This window comes from Pinus tabuliformis, chromosome 3_2, assembly GCF_031772625.1.
Source record: "Pinus tabuliformis cultivar Carrire ecotype Pingquan chromosome 3_2, CPIR1, whole genome shotgun sequence".
In the NCBI taxonomy this organism is placed as follows: Eukaryota; Viridiplantae; Streptophyta; class Pinopsida; order Pinales; family Pinaceae; genus Pinus; species Pinus tabuliformis.
In genome coordinates, this window is record NC_142302.1 from 377,494,710 (window position 1) to 377,509,877 (window position 15,168).

Here is a 15,168-nt window from a genome sequence, read left to right on the forward strand (position 1 = left end):
TTCCTCTAATCTGGAACACTTGGTTGGTAGGATTCCATGCATCAAGGAAATATTGCAACAAGTTGATTTGTTGCCTCATGCTAGACATGCAGAAGAACTTGAGCAAGCCACAGTTCCGCAATGCAGTTACCGTACCCAGATCATGTAAGGCAACCATGTCCTCTTCTTCATGCTCGCGTTCACGCCATGTAACAACCATTTTTCTCCAATGAATCTCTGAAAAACTAACAAGAGAAGAATTAGGATCTTGATTTGGAAAAAAAAAGGCAAAATTTCCATGAAAAATCATTGCAAAAGTTTTCCTCCTTGCGCCCATCACACCCTAGCAGTGTACTGGGTGGGATGCATACTGACTAGCCAGTGGCCAGCCTAGTATGCATCGCACCTTTTGATGTATACTAGGTGCGATGGGGGCAGAACAAATTGTTCAAACCCCAGAGGCTCAGAAAAGCATGAAAACATGCTCAGAATTCAAAAAGGAAAGAATGCAATTGAAGAGCTCAGGTTTAGCTCCTACCTGGTCCAGACGACGCTGAAAATTGTCCACAGAATCTCCCGTAATCAGTTGATGAAAATCAAGGGGGAAAACACCTCCATAGCTCCAACAATCCCAAATTCAAATGAAATGGTAAAATAAGGGGTAAAAAAACTACTTTTAAGTTACTTTTCACGTGATTCAAGTAGGGTATTAGTTTTTTAACTCATTTTTCAAGCATGTATTCTCATTTCTAATCAGTTTGATGGAGAAATTGAATAAGTAGTACGACCATCAAAATAACATAGTGTTAACGGTGAATTGAATATCAATGACCATTATCACGAGTAGTTTTACACGAAGCTCAAGCTCGTTAAAAAACAAACCTAGCAATGAGCATATGTTCCACCAAAGTTTAAGCTCATTAAAAAATGAACCCACCTTCGATAAATAACCATTGTGATCGCATTATTATCAGCTTTTGAGCCTTGGTCGTGTTCTTACCATCACCTCCACTCTTTTTTTAGCCGATCATACGCCTCCATTTGATTGTTTACCCCTTTTGAGGAACAACTGCGACGAGTGATCCTATTAGCCACTTTCTCTACACTGCCGTGATTGAAAAGTTCCAAACCTTATCTGGAACCAACTGCTATCCGAAAACATCACTCGTTCCTAAAAAAACGAGTCTCCTTTAAGCTCTTTTCATCTGACTCATAAAATATGAAAAGATTTCCGAGCAATTGGCCTCTCCAGCTTGTTAAAGTGATTGGAAGTGCCATCCCTCCTCTAGATTTTAATCTTTTTGGACCTGATGGATTATTACACAAAATGATCGAGCGTTTGTCTTGTTCGGCTTGTTAAAACTATCAAAAAGTCATCCCTTTCGCATTGTTTTAAAATTTTTCGGACTTAAGGGATTATATTACGAAAAAGGAATATTGGAGTTTCCTTTTCGTCTCTTTTCGGACTCTCTAAAATTGAAAAGAACTGAGTTATCTTTGTCGTTAAACTCGTTAAAACAATAGCGACAAACTTGTCCATGTAGACAAGAGCGAGTCTCACTGTCGCTAGGCTCGTTAAAACATAGCGATGGGTTTGCATGAAGGGAAAATTATAGAACAAGCATATGTTATCCTCCTCAAGCTTGACAAAAATAAAGAGGTACTGGTCATAAGTGACTAGGGAAAATTGGGAAGAAAACTTGAAGAAAATTTATTGGTAGCAGGTCGCTCTTGAACATGACACTTTCACTCCATCACTATGATTGAGTCGGGTTGGGTTATTCCGTTCACTGGTCATATCACCATTGGTCCACCATACCATCCATTTTTGGGGTAACGCTACCAATCCATTTCAGTGTCACTGATTTTTTCAAGAGAAGTCGCTCAGAGAATTCACGAACCCAACTTGTGTCTCATCCGCTGTAATACCTTCATGCTTCATTCTTTCAGGACCGCCACCCTGAACCTTGTATCATTAGATCGTTTTCACCTCCACAAAATCATTTGCTCCATTTCGTGTCGTATATGTGGGATTCATTAAGGCCCTCCTACGATGGGTCACTTCTTGTAGACGTCAACTCATTATCCAGGAAGTCGACTTAGGAACAACCCTTTCAGTACTTTGAAGCTTGCATGCCTCAATGGCAAGTTTCTCACTTCCGGCGACTGGTTTACATCAATGGCCTTCGACCAAAAGATTTTGCATGGTGTTCGACATCGACTCATGTATTCACACCACGTGAATTGTACTGCAGTACCTTGAGGGTCATCATCATCATCGGTGATTCCTCTCGTGCCTGTTAACAGCTTACATCATTGGTTGGTAATCAGGCGATGTCTTTCCATGTTTGACATCAGAACATCTTTTACATGGACCGACTTGTACTTCGGGTGAAGAATGAATGAGTTTTTAAGACCCCAGATCTAATTTCATCCATCTGGGCTACGATATATTTAGGAAAATAAAGACACCAAATGTACATCATTGCTGCACAGATAATCATCCAAACCAAAGGATGATGGCTCTACTAGAATCATCAGTCTACCACACAGACGATTGTCTGTCCTATGAACATGAAAATGAATTTATAAAGCTGAGCATGGGAATGCTCGCCTCATCTAGATCATGAAAATATTATGAAGATAATGTATTGTATTGTATCTTATTACAAGTCACCTTCTGGTTCGAAAAACCTCGGATCCTCATGATAAAGCATTTCACCCAACATCAAAAACTATTTACGACCTCATGCTTTAGGGGGCAATTGTTATAGACATATTTGGGCACTGCAACCCCAATCACATATGTCCATAAAAAAGGGCTTCTAAGTCCCTAAAAGTGTTGTTTCATACCCTAAAGGAGCAAGGTCAGCTGATTACATCATCTCCCAGAAGTTCTCCCTAAAAAACTACTTAGAACTGGTCAAAACTGGACCATACAGACTGCTCAGTGCTAAGGGTACGATGCATCTCACCTGCCACATCCAAAAAGTGCGATGCATACTGGAAAGCCCTTCTGTAGGGTGGGATGAGCAAGAGCAGACAAATGGTAGAAGTAGTTTTCTAGGTGGAAACCCAGAGAATCTTATAGAAGCTGCTCATTCGACACTTGCCTCTCTAAATTCATCCAGGGATGAGTAAGAGATCATGAAATCTCCAAGTGGAACCAAGAACTATTAGAGAGATGACACTAATCAAAATCCCAGAAGCTAACTCACCCACCTGCAAACATCTATATATGGATCCCTCATCTTAGAGATCCAGAGGCTAGAATTTTGTATTTTGTAAGGAAGTGTTGTTGGTTTCTCTGTGCAACATTGTATTGTTGGGTGATCTAAGCTTTTCATGAGGTGAATAGGGCTTTCATGCTGGGAGGATGGCGCTGGGTCAAACCAATGGGTTGTAATTCTCTCTTCTACTACTTCTATCAATAAAGCTATTTGAGTTTTCCTCCATATTCTTGTGTATCTCTGAATCTTGTATTGATATATGCATTTGTATGGTTAATATACATCTGATCCTATATTGTTTATGGTTATAGATCTCTATGCTTTGATGGTATTATGCTGCTTTGACTCTACAGGTGCTCTTTGAAGCGGGACAAGTAAGGAAAGAGTGGCGAATTTCTGTCAAAGGGGAAAGGAAACAGGCAAGGAGCCAAGCAAAAGACTGAGGTTGGTACTCTCTGCTTCTTTCTCATCTATCTCTCATAAAGGAAAACACGAGTGACTTTAGTTTGTTTGTTTCTAAGATAGCTACCCGTCTTAGTGGGACTAGCAGCTCTGAATTGACACTAGTTTTCCCGATAACAGAACTCAAGACTTTGGTCTATGGTATCTTAAAGATACAGATCTTACTCTTCATGCATATATAGATGTAGATTGGGCAGGAAATGTTGATGATTGAAAGAGCAATAGTGGAGGTGCATTCTTTATGGGCTCACGTTTAGTGTCTTGGTTCAGCAAGAAACAAAGTTCAATTGCCTTATCTATAGCTAAAGTAGAATATGTGGCTGCTGCATCTTGCTGCACATAACTACTTTGGACGATGAAAACATTGCAAGACATTCAGATCACATGTACTCCACCAATCTCCATTCTAGGTGATAATACAAGTGCCATCAGTATTTCGAAAAATCCTGTCATGCACTCCAAGACAAAGCACATAACCATTAAGTACCATTTTCTACGAGAACAAGTGCTTGAACAAAAGGTTAAATTGGAGTATGTTCCCTCCAAAGAACAGGTTGCTGATATATTCACCAAACCACTTCCCAGAGAAACATTTGAATATCTCAGACAAAAGTTGGGAGTAGTTGCTGCATCATCTTACTGTTAAATCCAGTTTTTCAGAGGAAGGTTCATATATGCGGGTTTCATGAAGGATAATCGTGTATATACGCGGGTTTCTGTGGCTGCAGAAGCGTATATGTTTTTTTGATAGAAAAATAATGGGTCAGACTCTGATATGGGTGCTTAGCCTGATAGTGATGATTACAGTCTGGCGATATGCTTTGTTCATTGTTTTTTATCTGACCGGTGAAGATGCCTTGATGAATGTTTTGTTGACAATGCACAGGTAGCACAGGTTCAGGGGGAGCATTAACCTTCACAAACATTCTACATTGTTGGCATTATGGTTGTTGATTTCAGCTCTGGTTTCAGATATTCATATCAATTGATGCATAGGTCATGTAAAATATCTAGGGGGTAATATGTCTCTGTCTATCATAGTCTATTTTTGAATGAGTCCTATTGGACATATGATGTAATTTTTTATCCCCACTATGCATGGGAAGGATGATGTAATAATTCCTATATTTCAGTTATGTATAAATTATTGGTATATCCCCACTTGGTTGGGTGGATCAGTTAAATTTGATGTATCCCCACTTGGTTGGGTGGATCAGTTAAATTTGATGTATCCCCACTTGGTTGGGAGATTGATGTATGTATGAGTCTTTGGTCTTAGGGAGGTCATACTCACTTAGTTGAGTTATAGAGTCATGCTATTATTTTGAGACATATATCTACAGACTCTGCATGTACTGAGGGGGAGCATGGACAACATAATGTATATCAAAGGGGGAGAGTATCTTGGTCCATCCTTTTCCCTTGATGTCAAAGGGGGAGAATATTTTGGTGTTGCTTGTTATCTTTAACAGTTTCTATTGCCTGCAGTAATCAACACCAACATGGTTGCCATCAAGTCCAAAGGGGGAGATTGTTGGCATTATGATACAAGTGTTGTCCTTGATGGAAACTCACTCACAAGTCAGTTCAGTTTTTGATAAAAGGAAACTCACAGTGTAATAGATCATTTTAGAGGTAACAGGGCATTGGTACAGAAGAACAAGAAGATGGAACTAAGGTCCACTAATCAGAATGAAGAAGTTGAAGGAAAAGGATGGTGTAAAGTAGTTTAAGATGTATACGTAGGTCCACTTTGTCAAAGGAGCGTATACATGCAGGTTCATAGAATAAAAAGAGCATATACGTATGCACGCACTTTCACAAGAGGAAAAGCGCGTATAGGTTGGAAAATCAAGGAAATTCAAGAGTAAAGAATACCAGGGGTCAATACCATGGTATTAGCCCACAATATTGAGCAGAGTAATGACTATTTGATCCCATCCAAGAATACCACAGGTCCTAAGTGTGGTTTTGGTCCGAGGTATTGAGATAGGCCAAAAACTATATAAGGAGGAAAATATTAAAGGGCCAGGGTGTGCAAGTGAAAGAGTTTCTCAGGAATACTTCTATTTGAAGTATATTTTATGTTGCAGGGGCTATGTTTGTGATATGATATGAAATAGTTTGTGCACCTTGTATTCAATGTTGGATCAAGATCATGAGACCTGAAATGACTTATCATTGAATGATCTGATTTTGGGCTAGATCTGATTGGGTACACCTGTTTTATTCTTTAAATGTCATGATATGGGTATGTCTAAAGTCTGGAATAGCAGTGAAGTTGTGAGTTAATATTTGCAGATCTATACGCTGGTTCGCCTCGGTAAAGGCACGTATACATGCAGGTTCGACTCTTCCAAGTAGCGTATACAAAAGAAAAGCCTATTCTTCAGAAATGACTGATCTATCTGATCAGTTCTGCTATTTTACTGCTGTCTGTCAATGAAATCTTCTTAGATTTGAATGTAAACCTGAATGCATAAGGAATTTGGTGTCTGATTGATTGATTGTTTAAGTGAGAAGGGTTATCTCTGCTACTGCCTATCTAGAGCTTTGTAAATTGACAGTAGATGTTCAGTATATTTCTGGTTGGTACAAACTTGATTCATAAAGTTTTATGTTTCAATAGTTTTGAAGGTATATGCAGGTTTGGATAAAGGAAGTAGCATATATGCGCAGGTTGGGTTCAGTAAAGTAGTGTATGCATTCTGATGTATGATTTTTGAAGTTTCAGTTGGTTCTGAATGATTATGCAGGTTTCTGGGTTCAGCACAATGTTCTAGTGATAGTGATCTAATTGTTTAGATTAATTGATTGTTGGTTGATGTAGTTTGAGTTTCAAAGTTTTTGATGGCTCTAGTATGAAAATTTGATGAAATAAGGCCTTCATTTGTCTTGTTGTGTACAAAGAGCATCCACTCTGAAAATTAATGAAACGTGGTCCCAAGAGGAAGAGAGAATGTTGTAGCCTTCTGTAGGCTGGTGCCTACATAATAGTAAACACATCGGCTAGTGCAAGAGCTAGGGGGTTGTAGCTCCCTTCTAGTAGAAGCTGGAAAATGAGAGAAGGTTGTAGCCTTTTGCAGGTGGGTGCCTGTGTACTGGTATGAGTCTGCACCAGTAAAAGATTGTAAAAAAATTTTCTTTATATTAAAAGAAGATAAAGATGACAACAATAAGTGGTTTTTCTCCCGCATTGGATTTCCACCTTAAATTTTGGTGTTCATGTGTGTTTCTTATGTGCTATGGTTTATTATGTTTTTACTGCACATAATTACTATATAATAAGTTACTGATGCATTGATTAAAGATCTACACATGATAAATTGACTAAATCCTATGGATATACACTGGTTTCTCTAATCACAGTAGCATGTACACGCATGTTCACTTCACTGAAGTAACGTATATAAATCTGTTTGGGAAATGAAATATTATTGAACTGTCAATACTGATTCATCCCCCCTATCAGTATTATTTCCAACAAAACCATCATCTGTTGAAGAAAAATAATATCCGGTGCATATAATCTAAGGATATGCTTGATGATATATTTTTTAGGGGCACCCCCAAAATCCATAATATTCAGAGAAAGAAACTTCATTTTGAAGCCTCTAATGGGGCTTTTCCAGCTCCAAGGGCCCCCAGGACAGGTGACTGTTTTCCTTCAGTGATGTCATCCTTGGATCGATATTGAGACTTAGATAAGTGAAAATTTTGGGCCACATGAGCTTTTAGGGGGGTGTCCTAGTGCCTCCCTTCCTTAGAGGTCGCTTATGATGAAACCCGACTCCTAGATCCGGGTGCAGAGGCCTTTCGAGTCATATCCTTGCTACATTTTTTTGATAGAGGGGCATTAATACTATTGTCCTAAGATAATGAATAATTCAATACATCAAAAGGCGATGACGTAGGTGGGATTATAACAATATCAACCCATAAAGATGAAGGACTGGTAGACGCTAAAACAAGAGTCTATGAAAAAGGGGAAGCTTGTGGAAGAAGAGTAGAAGGACAAGTCGGAAGGATAGGTTTAGAAAAAATTGGAAAAGGAGAGCCATGAACAAAATTAGCAAACAAAGACAAAAGGTCACCTATTGACATACCTATGGATTTTCAGATCAGTTTGGAGTCGTTGCACTGGTTCACTGTAACCACCTTTACTTCCTTAGCTTTAAATTCCATGTCCAAAAACGAAGGTGAAGGATTAGATTTACATATCCAAAATTTCCTTACAGGCTCGAAATCCTTCACCTTTTGGTTGCATTGGCCAGAAAAAGGGCTACTGTTTTTTTCATATGAACTATTTGGTGATATCCTCCTCATAGAAACAAGTCTATGATCAAACTTGATCTTATGGTAATTTAGGATGTCAAAATTTATTATTTGGTCATATCCTTGATCTAGGTGGATATTAGTGGCCACCCGCCTATTCCACTTGGACCCCCAAAATTGTTTCTTTCAATTTCCTTAATTGTAGCACAATTTAGTCTTTTTGGGAGTTTTTCGGGTCTTAAACTTCTAGAGCCGTTTTGAGACCCTGAAAGACGTCTTTTTGGAAACTTGGAAGACCCACAATTCTTAATAAAGGGATGATTTTGAAGTTGTTGTCCTCGGATAGGTATTTCTAGTGAGGTATTGTACGTGTCAAATAGAGATTGTATGCCAAAGTTACGACCTCGGGAAGTTGATGTACCACCACAAACTTTTGGTGCTTTATCTCCTAGGGTTTAGTTTTTGGATGTTTAGGATTTTCCATTGTTTATCAATAATAAAAAAGTCATTCGAGCCTCATTGTAACAATTTAGAAGGCATGTAGTGATCACATCTCTTCTTAGAGATAAGCTATCATCACCCAAGCTAGTTTATTTCCATTTGACATGTAAACAATTTGAGTATTTGTTATTAGCGCATTGAAGTTCAATTTTCACTATAACTTCGTGTTTATGTTTAAGTATATATTTCATTTTGTTCCTACATAAATCTGGATCAATTGTATCAGAGCAACCTTCTCTTTCTCTATTTTTCTATGCATGTCCCCAACGAGGTCAGGGTATAAGGAGTTAGGACTTAAACTGGTTGAACGCTTTCAAGACCGGCTTCACTGACCCCAATGACCTCCCATGGAAGAAGAAAATAAATACAAGGGAGTGGGAGATCCTTTCAAAATATTACTCGAAGAAGCCCTCGAGCAACAAAGGAATGAGATGATGGATAAAATTTCCTAGATCCTTCGGTGGGTATCAACGGGCGAAGCATCTTCATCCAATAGCCACCTCAGAGGCGCCACTCCATTTAAGGTACAAGTTAACTTTGGAATTCCTATATTTCAAGGCCGGATAGATGCAGTTGTGGTAGATAAATGGTTAAATCTGTTGGAAGGATATTTTTCATTTCATGATTTTTCCAATAGGGAAAGATTACTTTTGCAGTCCTCAAATATGCCCCCCACATCAAGGACCGATGGGAAATCTACTATGAGCAGAGAGATGAGAAGGAAACCTCACTATTTTCATCCACACCCACTTGGAATTCTTTCTGAGACGCTGTCAAGGAACAATGTTACCTTGTCAGGAGCTACGAAGATAAGTACATAAAATGGACCACATTGTGGTAGGGAAGGGACTAAGATGTGCCAGAGTTCACAAATATTTTTCATACCCTTTGCACGAAGTCGCGTATTAAGGATTCCGAGTGGAATTTGGTACTCAAGTATCGTGACTATCTACATAAATACATCTAGGACGAGATGGAGTTCCTGGACATCTACTCGCTTGGCGCTGCAAATCTATATGCACCCAAGATTGAGAAGAAATTTAAATAGAAGAAACAAGATTTTGGATCTGCAAATCTGAAGCAAGGGAAAGACATCCCCAAACCATAAAATAGAGGACAAATCTAAGGAGAGGTCACCTAAGACAACCCATGAAAGCAATAAGCAAATAATAGCACCACGAAGATGAAGAATGATATACAAAAGTGGTGTGAGCTCCACAAGATCCCCACTCACAATAAAAGTGAGTGTCATGTTAAGCAGTCATTGGTGGCTGAGCTGAAGGCTTTAGACTCAGATGCATGTTTCAACTCTGAGTCAGCACTTCACCAGCGGAATGACAAAGGGAAGCAGATTATTGATGTAGAGCAGAGTGCCACCATTTCCACCACCAAGGTCTAAAAGTTTGAGCCCAAAGATCTAGAGGAAGGGGAACATCTCTTCCACTCACAGATGTGGGTGAAGGGGTCTCTGTTGCAGTTCATTATCGACAATGAGAGCCAAAATAACCTCATCTCAGCCAGTAGTGCCTCCTTCCCTGCAACATCAAGCCCTTCATTGATGAGGTACTGTATGATGTTTCTCCTCCCTATGTTTGTGATTTGTTATTAGGCTAACCATACTTGTGGAAGTGTTATGTTGTGTATGACTCCAGGCCTCACAATGTTATTATTACTTTAGGAAATAAGTTATACAGGATACCAGAGGTAGCCTTGCCTACCACCATCTCTTTGATTTTTGTTAAGAAATGTAGTAAGATCATCTCTCCAACCAAGAAATTTATTTTCTTTCTGATTTTCTCTCAAAGTAAGGGGAATATCATGGCCACATCCATGGCTCTCGGAAAGATTTCTTCTGCACAATAGAAGGTGGATAAGGTCATGGAAAAATACATGGACATATTCTCCTCATCCATAGGGGTACCTTTGCACTGTTAGGTCAAGCATTTGATCGATTTGAATCCTGGAAAACCTCTACCCAATGGGTTGATATACCGCCGCTCCATTATGGAAAATGAAGAAATCAAGCAACAAATCTAGGAGTAGTTACAAAAAGGGCACATTCGACCAAGTTCCTTACCTTGTGGGAGCCCGATTGTACTTTTACAAAAGAAGGATGAGACTTAGACGCTCTGCATCAATTATCAGAAACTAAACAAAATCACTACCAGGAATAGGTATCCAATCGCATAGATTGGTGACTTTCTTGACCAGCTCAAGGGGGCCAATTACTTCAGCAAGATTGATTTGAAGTCTAAGTATCACCAGGTTCCAATAGATCATACAAATGTATGGAAGACTGCCTTCAAATCCAAGGAGGACCTTTTTGAGTCGTTGGTCATACCTTTTGGGTTAACAAATATCATTACAAATTTTATGAGGCTGATGGATGACATCCTATAGTCCTTCACCAACTCATTCATGGTTTTATATATGGATGACATCCACATCTTCAACAAGAGTTTGGAAGAGCATTTGCAACACATTTGGCAGGTCCTTCAAACCCTACAATAGTAAAAACTATGTGCCGACTCGGAGAAATACACCTTTGGCATGATCTAGGTCCAATATCTAGGTTACATCATTGATGGGAAAGGCGTGCATGTGGATCCAGCTAAGATCCAATTCATTCGGGATTGGCCAACCCTGACCACTCTAATAGAGTTTCGTAGCTTTTTGGGCCTTGCTAATTTTGATTAGAGGTTCACATTTGGATTCTCTCATATCACTTGGCCTTTGAATCAGGTTACCAAGGGTGAAGCGAAAACAAATTTTTTCTAGTTCGAGTCCCAACAAAAGGTATTTGTTGAGTTGAAGCGTCACTTTTTCTTTTCACCAATACTCACATTGCTAGACCTACAACAACCATTTGAAATTGAGACATATGCCTCTGACTATGCTATTGGTGCAGTTCTCACCCAACAAGGGCATTTAGTGGCCTATCACAGTGAGACACTTTCTGATACAATTCGAAAATACCCCACCTATGATAAAGAGATGTATTATATCATGCAGGCTTTCTAAAAATGGAAACATTACATTATGGGAAAGGAGACGATCATCCACACAAATCACTGACCTCTTTAGTTTATATAGACACAAGGGAAGTTGTAGAATGGTCGCCACTAGGAGTGGTCTACATACCTGTAACAATTACATTTGAACAATAAATACAAGAAGGGAAACACTAAACATGTTGCAGATTGCCTCAGTTTGCCCCCAATTGCAACATTGACTACTATTCTCTACTCTTGTGGCCACGAGACCTATGGATAGCTGCAATTATACAAAGATTATCTAAAGTTTGCCACCACATACCAGATGCTAGTGGATGGCAATCAAGTTCCAAAATTCCACCTCCAAGACGCATTATTATGCTACTTGGGTGACCTTTGTGGTCCTTCAAGCGAGCGTGCCAAGCTGATTTGGGAGGTGAATTATAGTCAGATCACAAGACACTTTGGTGTGGAGAAAATTGTGGCCATACTACAAAAGTACTTTTATTGGAAAAAACTCTAATAGGATGTTGGAAAATATATTAGATCCTGCACTACCTGTATCATCGCTAAGCCAACCATCAAGAAGAAAGGTTTATACACTCCTTTTCCTATTCCCATCTAGCCCTGGGAATCCATCTCCATGGATGATTTTTCTGGCCTCCCTTCTACCAAGCATGGTAATGACTGTGTATTTATGGTCATGGACAAATTTTCTAAGATGGCTATATTGGCGTCCTACAAGAAGAGTATCACAACAGAGGACACAACCAAACTTTTCTTTGAATGAGTGGGGACATTCTGGGATCCCGCAAACCATTATATCAGATTGGGCTAACATGTTCCTGAGCACAATCTGGTTGAACCTTTGGACATTATTGGCTACCAAGCTCACCAAGTCAACTGCATTCCATCCCTAGACTGATGGCCAAACAAAGGTCATCAACAAGATGATAGTGCACATACTACATATATACAACTCTAAGCATCCACTAACTTGGGATGAGATCCTTCCCTATGTGCAAAAAAATTAAAACAAATCTCTCCATAACTTGACTAGCCATAGCCCCTTTTAAGCGTGTATGGGATTTCAACCATTGTATCTGATTGATGTTTCCATGCCTCGTGGGACTACACAGGCAGAATCCACACATGTACAATCTATGGCTGATTAAACAACCAGGTTTATTGAATGCATCCAACACATCCGCCAATAGGTTCATGACATCTTAGATAAATATAATGCCAAGTACAAGTAAAGACATGATCAGCATTGGGTGGCACATAGGTTTTAGGTGGATGACAAAGTTTGGTTTCATTTGGAGAAAGAACACCTTTTCGGAGCCCATCAAAAGCTATGACCTGTCTGATACGGGCCTTACACCATCATCAAGGCTATGGGAGACAATATTTTCGAGCTCAATATTCCCCCATTCCTTTGCAATATGGACTGACTTCGACCATACTTTCCACCATTGTTGGACACATCAGATAATCCTGAGAAGCTAACACCAACAAAGCTCAACCAAGACTACATGGAACAAGCACAAATAATCAGATCAAGGACACATAGATCAAGAACACTTGCCAACGGAGGATCCAACTGTATCGGGTTGTTAAAGATGACCATCTCTTCCACCAAGGCAAGTGGCTCACCAACAACCAAGTTTAGTAGAAGTTTTCCCATCTCGTAGAGGCACTTAATGCAATGGGGTAGTACTGATCCAGGTGCATATTGGTGGCCACCTACCTATTCCCCTTGAACCCCCAACACTATTTTTTTCATTTTCCTTAATTTTAGCACAATTTACTATTTTTGGTAGTTTTTTGGGTCCTAAACTCTTGGAGCCGTTTTGAGGCCCTAAAAAATGTTTTTTTGAGAAACAGGAAAACCCATTACTTTTGGTAGGGGTCCATAGTTGACAGTAGTTTTCCTCAGATATATATTCCTAACGAGGTATTATATGCATCAAACGGAGATCGTATGCCAAAGTTACCACCATGGGAGGTTGATGTACCAACTAACCCCAACAGGGCTTGCAAACTTTTGGTGCTTCATCTCCTAAGGTTAGGTTTTTGGATGTTTAGAGTTTTCCATTATTTCTCAATAATAAAAAGGCCTCTAAGACTCATTGTAACACAACTTAGATGTTTAGATTTTTCCATTATTTCTCAATAATAAAAAGGCCTCTGAGCCTCATTGTAGTACAATTCATAAGGCATATAGCCATCACATCTCTTCTGAGAGATAAACTACTATTGTCCGAGATAGTTTATTCAACATGTAAACAATTTGAGTATTTTCTATTGAATAATTGAAGTTTAGTTTTCACTGGAACTCTCTGTTTCTGTTTAGGTCTATATTCCCTTTCATTCCTACATAAATCTGGATCAATCCTCCTCATAGAAACAATTCATTTCTTGATTGAGATCATGGCTATGACTAGTTATCTAATATACAAGAATAAGATAAACAACATGGAAGACAAGAAGCCTCCTAAGTTTTATTTAAACTCTAATCAGAACCATATGTAACTCAAGCATGACTAGCATAAGGATGCCAAGGCTTGACTAGCTCACTGAGAATCAAGGAAAATTTCACTTTACAAAATAATTATAATAGTAAAAATATTATTACATTTAAATTTAACAAGAAATTGTGGTGTGATAAAGAATTGAAGGATAGGTGAAAATTAAGATACTATGAGTATGTGATCAACCCTAATCTAAAATATCAAAAATATTACTTTATTTTAACTAGAGTAAATAAGAAAATCAACATTGCTAAAATAAGAAAACTCTCACGAACAACATAGTGAAACAATGTGTTGGAAAATTCATAAAATAGTATGGGTAAAAATAATTTGTAATCTTTGTGACGTAAAAAGGGCTAAATATGAAACTAGTTTTTCTTAAAATTTCCTATGTACATCCACTCTAAATTATAACTTTTAAATATTTGTTACAATATCAACCTTCCTCACATTCTAAGTCATCAAAACTATAATATTTAGGAATACTTGTCTTAATATTATTTGAACACATAACAAACGTTTAAAGTAAAGTAAGTAAATCATTTTATTTTTAATCTTTACTAAATTATAACTTTGAAATATTTGTTATAAAATTAACTTTACTTTTTTTCACCATGGTGAATTAGAAAGGCCCAAGATCAAAGGCTACTCTTTAAGCCTTATCACAAAGGATTAAAGATATCTCCTCTTTGGATTTGAAACAGGGAGGAAGGGATAACATCCCATTGTGCCAATCACTTGGTTGTTTCACCAACCTTCTTGGCCTTCTAAATTATCAAAACTATAATTATTTAGGAACCTAGGGACCTATTTACAGTCATTTTAAAACTATATAAAACATAAACCAATTAAATTAATCTTACTATCATTCCTTTGACTTTATATAATTAATTATTCCATTTAAAAAAAATCCTCATACAAATAGGCAAAATATTCCCATAAAAATGACTGCGAAACATGGAGAACATAACGTCTCGACTCTGGAACCATATGGTAGTGATAATAAATTATTATTTATATGAAAGGCCTTCATATTCTTCCCTATATAAGAAACTAGTGATAAATTATTATTTATATGGAGGACCTTCATATTCTTCCCTATAAAGAAAACTAGAAAGTGAAGAATTATTTCTTTCATATAATAAATTTATTTCCTGGAAAAGACATTCTGCATGCACTGTATTTTGATAAAGA